General features: G+C 44.4%; 1 protein-coding gene across 3 annotated transcripts in view; it reads right to left on the reverse strand.

Moving 5' to 3' along the window:
- Positions 1-14334, reverse strand: part of ZBTB20 (zinc finger and BTB domain containing 20) — a 1517062-nt gene that overhangs the window by 1502136 nt on the left and 592 nt on the right. The window contains exons 1-2 of one of the 3 annotated variants that reach the window (XM_029578309.1): positions 14065-14285; positions 10939-11107 (exon numbers count right to left, since the gene is read on the reverse strand). The gene's annotated coding sequence lies outside the window, so the exon portion shown is untranslated. Of the gene's footprint in view, positions 1-10938; positions 11108-13885; positions 13981-14064; positions 14286-14334 lie in introns of those variants that run through there. The other 2 variants (XM_029578314.1, XM_029578313.1) reach the window with 2 other exon arrangements.

Below are 14334 nucleotides of genomic sequence, written 5' to 3' on the forward strand. Positions count from 1 at the left end.
GAGACAGACAGAGTGAGTCGGTGACATGGACAAATGGTCGACAGGGGCTGAAGGGACTGAGTCCATTGTGACAGAGTCCACTGCGTGACTCTCGTGGCCAGGCGAGCCATTAGGGTGACCTGAACTGAGGACGCCATGTGTCCTAGAAGGATGAGAAAACGATGAGCAGTCATCGAGCGTTGAGATTGCAGCTGATGCGCCAGAGACACAAGAATGAGGGCTCATTGTCGAGGCAGGAAAGCCTTTGATTGTAAGGTGTCCAAGGCTGCCCCAATGAACGATAAGGTTTGAGATGGGACTAAGCAGGATTTGTCAAGTTGACGAGAAATCCGAGTGAAATTAGAGTGTTTAAGGTGAGTTGTAGGGATGACAAAGCGGCTTGCTGAGTCGGAGCCTTGATTAACCAATCATCCAGATAGGGGTAGACGTGAACACCTTGAGTCCTGAGGAAGGTAGCAACCACGACGAGGCAATTTGTAAAGACTCATGGTGCAGACGCTAGGTTGAATGGAAGCACATGATACTGATAGTGCTTGGGGCCTACGAGAAACCTCAGGTATTTGCGATGAGATGGAGTTATCGCAATATGAGTGTATGCGTCCTGGAGGTCGAGAGAGCAGAGCCAGTCTCCTCTTTGTAGAAGAGGAAGAAGCGAGCCCAAGGTTACCATCTTGAACTTTTCTCTCTGGAGGTACTTGTTGAGGGCTCGTAGATCCAGAATTGGACGAACACCTCCCGATCTTTTGGGTATTAGAAAGTACCGGGAATAGAACCAGAGGCCTTGCTGAGGGAATGGTACTGGTTCTATTGCTCTGGATTGGAGTAGGAGGAAGACCTCCTGCTCCAGGAGCAATGAATGGTCAGATGTTTTCCACGTCATTAGAGGTGGGGAATCCGGTGGGATGGAGAGAAAATTGAGATAATAGCCTTGAGCAATTATTGCTAGGACCCGGTGGTCCGAGGTGATTGATTGCCATATGTTGTTGAAATGGCACAACCGTCCCCCCCACTGGTATGTGTGGTAATGGAATCTGGCTGCTGCTCTCTACGCGAGAGTCAAAAGCCAGAAGCAGGGCCCGGCTGGGGGGCTATCTGTGGCTTTTGTTTTCGGGTCTGATGAGACTGTGATTTGAGGAATGGTCTCGCAGAACAGCATCTGGCTGCTGGCGGGTAGGACTTTTTTGGTCTGTAGAAAGACTTTTTAGAGTCCTTCCTGAAAGGCTGTTTGGAAGGATAATCCGAAAATATCAGAAAGAGCTGTTAGAGTCTCATGATGGTCCTTTAGTTCAGCCACTATCTTTTGAATCTGCTCGCCAAAGAGATTGTCTCCTATGCAGAGGAGGCCGGACAACCTATCTTGGACTTCTAGTCGAAGGTCTGAAGACTTGAGCTAAGCCCATCATCTCGCTGAAACACAGCTGCAGATACTCTGGTTGCAGTGTCAAAGATGTCATAACACGATCTGATCTCATGTTTGCCTGCCTCCAAACCCTTGTTAATTAGGGTGTGGAGTTGTTCTGGAAGTGACTGAGGCATGGAGGCTGTCAACTTCTGTATCTGCTTAACAATGACCCTATTATATTGGGTCATATAGAGTTGGTAAGCGGCAATTCGGAGGATCAACGTTGATCCTTGAAAGACTCGACAACCAATGGCATCCAAAGGCTTCTGTTCCTTCCCAGGGGGGAAGGAAGTGTGAGGTTTCGACCTTTTTGCTCTCTTTTGCGCAGATTCAACCACCACAGACTGGTGATCCAACTGAGGCTTCTGAAAGCCTGGAGCTGACTGCACCAAATAGGTAGAGTCAGTTTTTCTGTGGACTGGTGCAATGGAGCCAAGATGTTCCCAGTTCTTTTTGAGGTGGTCTAGAAGAACTTGGTGGATAGGGATGGAGGTGATTTCCTTGGGCGCATCCAGGAATTGAAGCAACCCCATCATTTGATGTCTGTCGTCCTGTTCAGTTAGTAATTGGAAGGGGACCAATTCAGACATTTCCTTCACAAAATTTATGAAAGAAAGGTCCTCTGGAGCAGAACGCTTTCTACTCTCAGTGGGTGAAGGAGGAGATGGCAAATCATCGGTATCTGGTGAGGAATCATCAGTCCAGGTATCATAAGGATCAGCACATGTCCCTCTAGGAACTAGAGAGGGATGGGGTAGTTGGATACCTGAAGGTCCTAGTGTAGGCTCCGAAGGCATCGGAGGAATAACCAGAGGCACCGATGAAGGCCCTGGCGCAGGCATCGAGGGCATCGGTGGACGGCTCGATGGTGCCGATGGAGGTATCGGCACCGATCTTGATAGCTGAGGAAGAACTCCCGATGGAGGGATGCGGAACGGTGTTTCTCCTCCCGATGATGAAGTAAGCAGGGAGGGCACCGGAGCCATCGGTGGAAAAGCGGCTATAAGCGCTTCCATCCTCAATAGCAGCTGTGCCAAGGCTGCTGGAATCGGGTCAGTAGACGGTTCCACTATCGGTACCGATGTCAGTGCCGGGGGAACCTGGAGTCGGTGCATTACCTTGTCGATGGCCTTCTGAACCATCTGGTCCAGTTCTTCTCGGAGACCTGGAGCAAGCAGCCCCGGCTCCGGAACAGAAGAAGGAGGCAGAGGTATAGCCGGAGGGACCACCGTTAAAGGCGAAGTCGCGGCTCCCAATGCCCTATCGGGCGAGGATTGCCTCTGTGACCCGGTCGCCGAAAAGGTCGGTGCCTTTTCTGGTCGGGGGTTCTTTGACAGCGGCTCGGATGATGGCGAGGTCTATGGTTTCGCTCCCTCAATGGTCCAAGACTTTTGGTGCCGATGGCGATGTTTCTCCTTACGATCCCCTCGGTCCTGAGGGGGAGAAGAGGGTGTCGAAGGCAGAAAAGTTGTCGATGCCGGGCGGTCACCGGTCAGTGGTCGATGCTGGCGCGATGTTGACGGTTCAGAAGACGTCGATGCAATGGACGGAGTCGGGGTTTGAGCACAGAAGAGAAGTCCCATCTTCTCTATTCTGGCCTTGCGACCTTTTGGTTTCATTAGGGCACATTTGGTGCAGGTCAAGACATCATGCTCTCGTCCAAGATACATTACCCAGACTTTATGGGGGTCTGTAATGGACATGGTACGAGTGCTGTCCGGGCACCGACAGAACCCCGACGCCATGGCCATAGAAAAAAATTGAGCCGCAGTACGGTCGACGGCCAGTAGGCCGCGAGGGCCAAGCTCGACGGTAATCAACGGAAAACGAGTAAAAACTTACCGGAGTACTGTGGACTGAAAAAGTTAACGGAGGGACCCCTGTGGGGCAATTTAACTTTTAATAATTCCGTGAGGAAAATTCCTGTCAGGAATCCTTGCAGAGCTCCTTAACCACGTGGCTACTGCTGCGCAGAAAAAAGACGACTAAAGAGGGACCCCTGCTGGCTGCAGGGTTAGTGCCATGCTGGGCATGCCCAGTAGGGGCCAGTCAAATTTCTAGAAACTTTGACAAAAGTGTTCCGTGATTGGGCTCCATCCTGTGATGTCACCCATATGTGAGGACTACCATCCTGCTTGTCCTGTGATAACTAATGTTACTTTTATTTTATTTTTATAGACATTAGTTTTATTGATGTTATCAATGTAATTTTATTCAAACTTTATTATTATTTTCTATTTCATTTTATTTTTGTTTTCATTTACTTTCTTTCTTGAAAGTTTACTTTTATTATTTTTGATAATGTTGTAAACCGTTTTGTTCAAATTATTTGGTAAGACGGTATATAAAAAGTTTTAATAAATAAATAAAATAAATAAATTACTACCCTTAACCAATAAGCCTTAATGTTTCAACGCAACATCACTCTCCGCTTTGACGGCTGGAGGGGGAGGCAAGGAATTGGATTACGATGACAACCAACATGAGCCCTAACACGGTCTGGGGTACTGAAACACAGACATAAAAGAAAAAGTATAGGACTGCTTCTAAGACTAAGTCCATAAGCAAAGCACGACAAGCATCACTGTCTGAATTTTCAAGGCGGCTCATCACCCAGTATAAATGTTGCTACCAGTAAATTTTTTATGGGTTTTTCTAGGGCTTAGAGATAACTCTAGGGGTGGTAGTTGCTACCTTTAAGAGAAACATGGAGGAAACCAGCATGGCATGGCAGGTACTACCATAAGAGGTTTACTGGGTCGACTGAATGGATCATTTGTTCCTTTTCTGCTGCTATTACTATGTATGTTAAGAGCCCTCATTCTCAAGTACTTGGGTTTCCCACCTCCCATTTTTAGCTCTTAGCTCTCGTCCACCCTATTCACAGAGTCCTCGGTGAGGGAGCCACAGATTACAGCTGCCTCTGGAACCTAGTAAAATACCCACCTCACATATGGCTACTAAGTGTCATTTTTGCGTGGTAATAGACTCTCCTCTCCCTTTTACCCCACTGGGGCCTGAATGCTGCAGCTGCAGCCACAGCTCCCCCAGCCCCAGAGAGTCCAACTAGAAGCAATCTGACACAGGAAATGAACCAGCACAGAGTATAGCCATTCAGTTATCAACAAACCAAACTTCTATACTTTGGGCCACTGCTCAAAAAGGAGTGAAATTTAACAGCTGAGCATCTAAAAACTTTACAACATCCTCTGGTAAAAGCTATTGACTTTTAGTCTGCAAAATTCAGGTAGTATGCAAAAAGGTTATGCACAGAACTATGTCGCCATGGGAAAAAGTCAACAATCCTGTGCCAGTCTGAATCTTTTCTTCACAGCCTTAAGTAGAAAAAGGCTATGGATCAAGTTAAGGGAGATATTCGGCATTTAGGTGCCTCAAACATTTTGCTGAATTCAGACAGTTGTTCAAGATCTAAACGTTTTCTAACTAAGAACACAAGTTACTGTGCACAGCATGGAAAAGTCCTTGAAACAGATTACCATTGCTGCTGAAACATGGATTTTACAGTCAAAAAAAGCTACACACACTGCATTTACAGTTACCAACAAGTTCATGGGGGGGGGGGAAATCACTTGCAATCTGTTCTCCACTCCCCTCAGGACTTTGCATAACAAAAACAAAAGACAATGATAGTCTATCACACCTTGTATCAAACTATATCCCAAAGCATTTCAAAAGCACAGAAAGGGGGAAAAAAAAAGTACAGTCACAACTCAAGGCAGCAACAATGCCAACTTATGCACAGTATAGGTTAATGGATAATATTAGAAAATTAGCCAGGAAAGGAATCCTAAACAACACGAGAATGTATTACAACTGTTCTGACTAATCCATACACCAATTCAGAACAAAAGTAAATTATTTTAATATTGTTTACCTACAGGTTTGTACAGCATGTTTCACTGCCTATTTAGGGTGTAATTTTATAACAAGCCACATTAATTTGCAGGCTGTTCTGCACCCACGTTAAACCAATTTTCAAAGCACATTTGCACAGGTAAAGCTGTTTTGAAATTTATGCTAGAAAAATTGCACAACAAACCAAAAGCAAAATTCCCACTCCAGGGAGGTTATTCAAATTCACAAAAATAACCTAAATGTTAACCCCACCTTCCAAGTATTATTATTCTAGTGGTTCAAAAACTGCTTTAAAAAAAATGTTTTAAGTGAATAGTGGTGGAAAAACTGCATACACACAATTAGACCTATTTGGTGCACTGAGAATTTATGCACTAAAAGGCCAAATTTTCAAAGGCCTTCGCACATAAAAGCGGGGTTTACACGCGTCGACGGGCCTTGTGCACACAGTATGAATTTATAACAGGCCCAGTCATGCACATAAACCTCGGTACCCGCACAAGTGCCGGGCCTTGAAAAAGGGGCGAGCTGGGGGCATGGTCAGGGTGGAGCGGAGCGGGATGGAGGCCGGCTGGGACAGCAGCCATTAGCCACTGTTCCAGGGAAGCGCATGCTGGCAGCTGGCCAGCACGCAACTTGCTTCAGAAGAGGAGCAGTAAGTAATAAAATAAAAATTTAGGGAACGGTAGATGGGGTTTAGAAGGTGGGGAGGAGAGGAGAGGGGAAGAGAGAAGAAGTGTAGGTAGGGGGTTAGGAAAGTTCTCTCCCAGTCCGCTCCTTAATTGAAGCGGACTGGGAGGAAACTGGGGGAGGCCCGATTGCATTGCCACGTGTATTTTACGAAAATTTGCCCCCCCCCCTTGCATGTGCATGTTATAAAATCAGCGCGTCCGTGTGTGCTTGCCAGGAACCGCGTGCACATGGTTGGCCGCGTGCCACTTTGAAAATCTACCCTCATATTTTTTTAAATCAAGAAGCTTGTACTTAAATCCTAACCCCGCCCAGACTCTCCTTCCTCACCCCCCCCCCCAATCCTCCAGAACACCTAGGAGTCCTTCTCGATCCCAATCTCAAAATGAAACCCCACATCAACTCCATCCTCAAAACTGGCTTCTTCAAACTCAATGTTCTAAAGAAACTCAGACCCTTGCTCTACACGCATGACCTCCGCACAGTGATTCAAGCCACCCTCACCTCCAAACTTGATTACTGTAACGCCCTCCTCTTAGGACTCCCCCAGTCTTCAATAAAACCCCTCCAACTATTGCAAAACGCCACCGCAAGACTCATCACGAACACACGTAAACACGACCATATTACCCCTATCCTCAAGGACTTACATTGGCTCCCCATCCTGTCCCGTATACACTACAAAACCCTGACTATAATACACAAGTCCATCCACACCCACAATTCAAACTGGCTCGACCTCTCATTCACTGCCTCCTTATCCACCCGAGCCACCAGATCTACCAACAAAGGCACCCTTCATGTTCCATCCCTGAAAACAGCTCACCTCTCCTCCACCCGCGACCGTGCCATCTCTATAGCCGGTCCGGCCCTCTGGAACTCACTGCCTGTCCACATGCGCCTTGAACCCTGTGCAATCAAATTCAAAAAGAAACTAAAAACATTTCTGTTCAACCATGCCTACACAGAATAACCTCATAGTCCGTAGTCCGTACCCCCCCCCCCAGAGGTTCGCCCTCCCCTCATTCCTAGGAGATACTAAATGTAAATTGTAAATTGTAAATTTATTTTCCTCTTGTTATGACTTACTTGTTTCTTTCCTTCTTACTGCTTCTTGTTTATCCCTTCGCCCAGTTACTCTCCCTGTTGAAATGTACTTTCCAAGCTTCCAGTTATTATGTGAACCGGTATGATGTCCCCACAATTACCGGTATATAAATGTTTCTAAATAAATAAATAAATAAGTGCATGCACATGATGTGTACAGATGAACATCAGTCATGTAAGTTTTCTAAAGGGCCATTTCCATACATAGGGACTTTTAATACGGGGTCACCCTGGGATTGTCATAGATTGTCATAGATTAGTGGGGAGTGAACAGTGATAAGTGGGTGGCATGCGCACGACCATCCTCCTTCAGTTCCTCACACACACATACACTCGCATGTTCTCTCACACTTGTCAAACATACATGCTCATTCACACACACACACACACACACACACCTCTTCCTAGGTGAGGAGGGTGGTGTAAGGGGTAGGAGGCAGCTTGGTGCCTTTGATTTAAATATTAAGGAGGGAGGGGCAGCGGTCTTGGATCACTAGGCCCGTGTCTTTTTGGGGGATAGCGGGATGATCAGGTACTAGGTCTGCAAAAATTTTAAAATATCTTGGGAGGTGGGTGGGGTCAGGCCTGTGGCTCAGAAGATTTTTTTAATAGTTAACCAGCTAATATTCTGAATACCCGGATACCTTTAAACCTACCAGACTATACTCAGAATATATCCAGTTAGATTTAAAGTTATCCAGTAGCATTATCAGGAGATTGAATAACTGACAAATCTAACTAACTTAAGCTGGATAACTTATCCGCTTGCCACTTTGATTATTACATATATTGAATATTAAAATACATTTGTCCACTTAAAACCGAAGGAACAATTCACAATACATGACTACATTTATCATGAAACAAAATCAATATGCAGACAACATATTGCACACGACAAAGCAAGAACATTTTACCATAAAGCTACTATGGATCATTTTATGGGGACAAAAATGCATCAGTACAGAGTCATTAATTTATCTCCCTGGTGAAAAACCTGTCTGAAATAGTGAATGTAACTTTTTTTTTTTTTTTGGAAGACCATCAGTTTCTTGATGACGATCCAAGGAGAGACAGTTTTATAAACAATATCCCAGCAATGGCAAAAAAATCTAGCATGGTTTTCACCACGGGGACACTGAGCATTTTTCCCCACACAAATGCAATACCCAGAAAGGCTCATATTCTGTCAAAACAGACCTAAAGCACTTAGCAGAGCTCAGGGGAAAGCATATTCAAGGTCCTTAGGGTTGGGACCACTAGTCCCAAGTAATCATTCTTACACAGATTGATGATCCAACAAAAATTAAATTTACTAAAAATGAAAGTCTTCAATAGTGATAAGCTGATCCAATGTAGACCTCCTGGGCCAAGGGTGGCCACCTCTGGGCCTCAAGAAACACAAACAGGCCTAGTTTTCAGGAAATCCATAATTCACTCACATGAAATAGATTTTTATGCACTCTCCAAACTAGAAATGTAGAAAATTTTCTGGCCTGGAGCAAAGTGGAAATTACCACAGAAGAATAACCATGCTTCAGCAACAAAGCCCTCTCAAGGGCCAAACCATAAGACAAAACTGACCAGGAGGGTCACATTCCCAAAGATGGCATACTCCAATTGCTAAAATCTCAAAAACAATTTTTTTTGTTTACCTTTGTTGTCTGATCTTTGTATTTTTCTAATCAGTTGTTCCTTGTCTCTTCCCCCCCCCCCACACCCTTTTCCCTTATCTGCCATTTCCTAATTCCTTTTCAGAGTCTCTTATGTTTCTTCTCCTACTGTCTTCTTCCCTTCCTCCCTCTCTCTCACACACTCTCTCGCAGACTCCCTCAACAACAAGCTCTCACTCTATGCTCTCCCCCCTCCATATACACATAAGCTCCCTCTCACATTCTCCACACACATGTTCTCACATCCCCTCCCAGGCTTCCATTTTCACACAGACAGACATACACCCAGGTTCCCATTCTTATGCACATCTAGACTCCCAGTCTTATACAAATGCACACTCAGACTCCCATTCTCCCCCACCCACACATATAGGCTCCCATTCTCACCCAAATACACACAGAGCCTTTCATATTAGACATAGCCAAACTCCTACTTCTGCTGCCGCGGGGTATGGGATCCCACAAATTCATTGTTGCTCTGGTCCTCCTCTGCCACCACGAGGATGGGATCCCACGATGGCCTTGCTTCTGAAGCCCTCCTCTTCACCATCACAGGGATGGGAATATGACAGCATTACTCCAAACAGACAAACCTGGTTGGGTGGGACTGAGCCCAAAATAGGTGGGCCATGGCCCACACATGGCTATGCCATAGGTGCGTCAGCCAATCAGAGGTGACAGGAACAGCAGGGCATGAATCCTGCCTAAAAAATGAGTTGTAACAAAAATAGCCCAATATTAAGCTACCCGCATGTTCAAAAACAAATTTTTAAAAAGACAAACTCGTGGTAAATAAGCAAGGTTGGCAACACTGACAAGCCCTTCTTAGTAGGTTGCTTCACCTCCACTAGGTTCCCTGTACAAAAGTCTGCAGGCCTTGGAAAAATTCAGCCAAGAAAAGGAGGATGGATCCATACAGGGGCCCAAAGACCCAAACTTGACACTTGCCAATCCCTTCTCTCAGAGATGTCTCTGCCATCAGGAAAATGGGGAGACATCTGCTATGTCACCTTCCACCCCACTCCCCTCCAGAGTCACTATAGTCCAAGGAGATAGCCCAACACTGGCAAAATCCATAGTAGCCAATTACCTTGAGCAGATGAACAGTGCTGACAGAGGTGCAGAGAAAGTGATGGTTGAATTGACCTTATATGACAAGCCTCAAGGTTAGCAAGGCGCTTAGACTTTTTTGTCCCCAGCACTATAGTCTTCCTGCACGCCCACCAACAGTGCCCAGGAGTACACATGCAAATATGTGCCGAAAGGAAAGCTGCAGTCGTAAGCACACAAGTACCCACCACGCCTGTCTACCTGCACAAATACAGGCTGCAGCCTTACATGTACAAGTACCCGCGCATATACGTCAGTACACTACCATGCGGTGAGAACACATGTGGGAAATAATCACTACCATGGCCTACCACACAACTGACAGAACCGAGCCTGAGGAGCAGGGCCTAGCCAAGGATTGCTCAACCTGAGCCACCTCCACTCTACTCTAACGCCAGAGAGAAGTGAGAGGGAATGAGCGTAAGAGATGCAAAGCCACAAACGCTGAGGGAAGACCACCCGATATGGAGAAAGTGAGGACTACATCTTCTCTTTTTTTTTTTTTTAAAACCTGAGCTCAGCCCTCCCTGGCTGAGAACACGAATAGGTAACAGGCTATGGGAGAGAGGGCACAAGCTTTCATCGCCGAACACTCCATAGTCCTTTAACCATGTTTTGGGGGTTTTGTTTTTTTTTACTATAAGCAATCCCCAGTAGGGAGATGCAGAATACTGGCAGGACTACATGTCAGTGACATCAGCAAATTAGCTTTACTCTGTCTCCATCTGCTGGTAGGAATGCATAACCAACTGGTGTGGATTGGCCTAAGTGCAGAAGCAACATGTTTAGTATACACACAAGTCACAAATGTGGATGAAAATGCACAGACACAGCAAAGGCTACAAGCACATTCGCTTTGTTCTGAAATGCACCTGAATTATATTATACCTTGTATTCAGAAGGTATTCAAGCCTTCACTTTTTCCATGTTTTTGTTACGTTACACCTTATTCTAAAAAGGATAATATGCATTTCCCCTCCTCAATGACAAAGCGAAATCAGGTTCATAGAAATTTTTGCAAGTTTGGAAAAAAAAAACAGAAATATCACATTTACATAAATATTCAGATGCTTTACTCACTATTTTGTTGAGGCAACTTTTGCGATTACAGCCTCAAGTCTTCTTGTAGCGTCATACCCAATCTCCAATCTTACACACCTGGATTTGGGGATTTTTTTCACATTAAAAAGAGTCCAACAGTAATGTATACGAAACTATGATGAACAGACATTTTCCGGCGCCCAAGAATCTATAAATTGAAATTGATATAAAGTGTCATCATTTACCCTTGACCAGCAAAGTACACATCGGAAGCCCTTGAGGCAGTTCATTCACAAACATGTTATTTTATAAACATTTCTAAAAAAAAAAAAAACCTAAAAAAAAATCTTTTCACAAATTTGTCTTTTGGCACTTCAGGACTGATGATTATAAGTGACCCCTATCAGTAAAAAGTACTGAATGCAATTAAAGCTCAGTCACCACGGTGTGTTATGATGGTCCTTTATTTATTACAAACTAGCCGTCAAGCCCGTAACAACGGGCTACATTAACATTTTTTTTTCAGTCCATTTCCTTATCCCTCATTCTCCCCTCCCCTCATTCTCCCTCACACTCTAGTCTTCCTCCCCTCAGTCAGTCACTCTCTCCTCCCTCCTCCCCTCAGTCACAACCCCTTCAGATGGCGCAGACGGAAGATCTCCGGGGGAGGTCCCTCCCTCACGCACGCTGCCGCTACTGCTCGTGCTCCTCGCCGCGCCATTTTGGTTACTGGCAAGCCCTGACCGACGTGCTGCCCGTCATGCGCGATAGAGTTGCTCTCTACTGTGCATTTGCGGCACGTCTGTCAAGCTTCATTTATCTAGTAGATAATACTGTATATTTGCTTAATACAAATACTGTATACTGTTGCGGATCTGTAGGAGGGAGCACTAGGGGGCGCTCCCGATTCCAGGGGAGAAGTGTGCCTTGAGGTGATCATCATAGTAGTAATGTTTAGAAAAGAATGTGTCCTGTTCTGGGCCCTACCCCCTATATCCACATATCTCTGGGCTATAAGTATAAAGGTCTGTTTGCAACGTTTTTCTCTAGTTGGGGATTTTTTTACCATTCTTCCCTGCAGATACTCTCAAGCTCTGTCAGGGTGGATGGGGGATCATTATTATACAGCTATTGTCAGGTTTCTCCAGAGATGTTCAATTGGTTTCAACTGCAGGCTCTAGCTGAGCCACTCAAGAACATTCACAGACTTGTCCCCAAACCGCTCCTGCACTGTCTTGGCTGTGCGCTTAGAGCTGTTGTCTGGTTAAAAGGTGAATCGTCACCCCAGTCTGAAATCCAGAATTCTCTGGTGCATGTTTTCATCAAGGATCTATCCATTCATCTTTCCCTCGATCCTGATCTGTCTCCCAGTTCCTGCAGCTCAAAAACATTCCCACAGCATGATGGTGCCACCACCATGCTTTACCATAAGGATATTTGTTAGGTGACGAGCAGTGCCTGGTTTTCTCCAGAAATTTATGCTTGGCATTTAAGCCAAAGAGTTCAATCTTGATTTCATCAGACCAAATCTTGATTATTATGCTCTAAGAGTCTTTAAGTGCTTTTTGGCAAACTCCAAGTGAGCTGTCATGTGCCTTTTACTGAGGAGTGGCTTCCCTCTGGCCACTCTACCATAAAGGCCCGATTGATGGAGTGATGTTGAGATGGTTGTCTTTCTGGAATGTTCTCCCATCTCCACAGCAGAACTCTGGAGCTCTGTCACTGACTATCGAGGTCTTGGTCATCTCCTTGATAAGGCCCTTCTCCTCCAATTGCTCAGTTTGGTCAGAAGGCCAGCTCTAGGAAGATTCCTGGTGGTTCTGAACTTCTTCCATTTAAAAATGATGGAGACCACTATGTTCTTGGGACCTTCAACACTGCAGCAATTTTTTTGCATCCTCCCCCAGATCTGTGCCTCAGCACAATCTTGTCCCTGAAGTCTACAGACAATTCCTTCAACATCATTGTTTTAATTTTGCTCTGACATGCACTGTCAACTGTGGGACTTTATATAGACAGATGTGTGCCTTTCCAAATCATGTCCAATCAACTGAATTTAGCAGAGGTGGACTCCAATTAATTGGAGAAACATCTCGCACAAATTCAGCGATTCATAAATTTTAATAAACAGTAAACTAAAATGTAGGTAGCTGGAATCTCAAAGATGATCAATGGAAACAGGATGCACCTGAGCTCAACTCTGAGTCTCATAACAAAGGAACTGAATACTTATATAAAATGTGACATTTCAAGTTTGTTTTTTAAATTTGCACAAACCTAATTTCACTTTGTCATTATGGGATATTGTGTGTAGATTAAGGAGGGAAAAATAAATATTATCTATTTTAGAATAAGGCTGTAATATAAAAATGTGGAAAAAGTTAAGGGGTCTGAATACTTTCTGAAAGCACTAGAATATATATATATATATTGTAAATGGTCAAACCAGTATATCCTGTCTTCTTGCTAAGAATATTTCTCAGAGAGATTGGGGGGGGACGACAAAACTATATGCTTGTGTGATCATGAAATGCTGACAGTTTTATTATACATAAAAATAATTTTATAGGGCTTAATAAATGGGGGTACAGGAGTTTTTTTGGGGGGGGGAGGGAATAAAAATGAGGTGAACAGGCAGTGAATCTTCTAAAAGAAGAAATACAAAGGAAGCAATAAGATAGCTTCATTGCTTACAAACATTCCATTTCCTCACAGGGAAAGGCTATGTATGATTCATAAAAATACTTAACCAATGAGAAATTAATCAGCTTTAATACCAAAACATATCTGAATTATTTTTACCCAAGTCATTTGCTTGAAGGAAGTGACTTCTTACGTAGGAAAAAACCAAGCCCATTTTTTCAATTCTAATTAAAATACCACTCCCATGTTCTTTCGTTCATCACATCCAAGTTCAAAAGTGAGGCGGCGGAATTTAACCCTGAATTTTCTTTTCCCCCTTACTCAAAAGTTGAAATCAACTCACCATCCGTTTGGCCTCTGGCAGGAATGAAACTCACACCCTTTCTCCACTAAGTGCTAATTACACCCAGCCCGGAAATTGTTTGTTTATATATTTTGGGTTTTTTTCTATTACAGTATTTGTAAATTTCTCCTGCCTGACGGGTGAACAGCCGCAAGCTCACCAGTAAACAGGAAACTTACCCCAGGAGCAGGGGAACCCTGGCATTCACCATACAAGTCTCTTCCTATTACATATATTTACTTGGAGACGAGGATTACGGAGTTAAAAGCCAGAATGTTTATATTCATTAGAGTTCTGTGTAACCCGCTTTGGGGTTTTCAGAATAAAAAGCAGGTAGTCAAAGAAATATAAGTTTTTCATGGGATGGTTATGAGGTGGAGATAACCTCCCAGTGAACTTTTTTTTTTATGTAAGCGGAAGCAGAATAAATGCAAGTTCTTTTCTTTAAA

This window comes from Rhinatrema bivittatum, chromosome 15 (assembly GCF_901001135.1).
Source record: "Rhinatrema bivittatum chromosome 15, aRhiBiv1.1, whole genome shotgun sequence".
Lineage (NCBI taxonomy): Eukaryota > Metazoa > Chordata > Amphibia > Gymnophiona > Rhinatrematidae > Rhinatrema > Rhinatrema bivittatum.